Below are 1,825 nucleotides of genomic sequence, written 5' to 3' on the forward strand. Positions count from 1 at the left end.
CCCCCCATTCCTGCCAATTGAGCAGCAGGGGGGAAAGATGGCATGGGGAGAGGAACTGCCTCCCCTCTAGAGCCTGGATTCCAGATCCAAATTGGGCAAGCAGGGGAGGGCAGCGAGGCTGGCTCATGGTGAGGAGGCTCTGGTGAAGACCTGAGGACACCCAAAGGGGTCGAGTCTCTTTCCGCTAAGGAGTCCCTAAGGTGCCTCCTTAGGACTTTGTCTTATGGAAACTTTCTGAGAAAGGCTGGGAAACAGGCTTGTTTGTCTGAGAGTCAGCATCATTCAGAGGTAAGCAGGCAGTTAAAAACTTGAGTCCCTGGTTGATATCACATCTGGCTGGGACCCTGGACCTGGTCTTCTTGGAGCAGGGTTGCTACTTGGGGGTAGCACGGCTGATTATCAATATGGGATGCTGCCAGTGAGAAGGGGAAGGCTTGGAGAGACCAACCCTCTTGCCAGAGGAGGAACTGTGTGGGTTAAAAGAAGAGTCCACAGATCCTTCTGGGTGCAAATGCCAGAAGTATGAAGGGGGCCACCTCAGTAGAAGACACTCTGGTCGAGTAGATGAAGGAACTGGCTGTGTCTAGGCTCCATCATTTCACCTCTCTGCTCAAGTAGATTCCTCACCCATGATGGGATGGTGAGGCCACTCTGCGGAGGGCCCTCTTAGCCTTGATGGTCTATGATTGCAGTTGTGCAGAGCACCTGTCTCCTCCTGTTTCCCACAGGACATGGGTTCCTGCTCCTTCTGGCCTGCTCCTATTTCTCAGGAGGGTGGAGGAGTGGTCTCTGAGTGCCGAAAAGACCCCCTTCGGCTATTTGAGAGGGCTTGAATGTGCACGGAAAACACTCTCCCATGTTGTTATTCAGCGGGAAGAAAGAAGAGGAAGAAAAGCAAAGGGAGAACGTATTGTTTGGGTACAATCTGTGTTTGCAATTTTCCACATCGGTTCTTTTTATGAACGCTCCAAAAACAAGACAACAGCAGTGGCTGATTCAATATGCACCATGCAGGAAAACAATAAGGAAAAAAATAAGGGTTTTTAATAAGCACTTGGAAAGGCTGTAATTAAATCTCGGGCTCTGTTTGGAAAACAAGAATCTCATTTAGTGCCTTTGCCCCGGCGCTCCCTAATATCTGCACCCGTTTTTCTGCTGGGCAATTACTGTGTCCTCCGCAGCTTAACAAATACGGGTGTGGGACTGCTCAGGAGGGAGATCCCAGGACAGAAGGAGGGGTGCCTGCAGGGGAGGGACAGGGGCTGCAGAAAACTTGGCTCTCACCCCAACAGCTGTCACAGGAACCTGTGGGAGGTGGGGAAGGAAGAGTCGCAGGGTGAGGGAAGGAGGAGTGAGGGCAGAGGCAGGCCCCCTGCCTCTCCTGCCTGCGTTTCCTCAAATCTCATTCCACAAAGGAGCCAAGGGGTTATGAGAACACAGAGGGCCCCTCTGGCCTAGGACTCAGGGACTTTAGAAGAGATGACCAGACAACCGGGCACAGTGGCTCATGCCTGTAATCCCAGCACTTTGGGAGGCTGAGGCAGGTGGATCACTTCAGGTCAGGAGTTCGAGACCAGCCTGGCCAATGTGATGGAACCCCATCTCTACAGAAAAAAATACAAAAATTATCCAGGGGTGGTGGTGGATATCTGTATTATCAGCTACTTGGGAGGCTGAGGCAGGAGAATCGCTTGAACCCAGGAGGGGGAGGTTGCAGTAAGCCAAGATTGCACCACTGCACTACAGCTTGGGCAACAGGGTGAGACCATGTCTCAAAAGAAAAAACAAACAAACAAACAAAAAATTTTTTTAAAAAAGAGAGAGA

The sequence above is a fragment of the Colobus angolensis genome, unplaced genomic scaffold (genome assembly GCF_000951035.1).
Source record: "Colobus angolensis palliatus isolate OR3802 unplaced genomic scaffold, Cang.pa_1.0 Scaffold182, whole genome shotgun sequence".
Lineage (NCBI taxonomy): Eukaryota > Metazoa > Chordata > Mammalia > Primates > Cercopithecidae > Colobus > Colobus angolensis.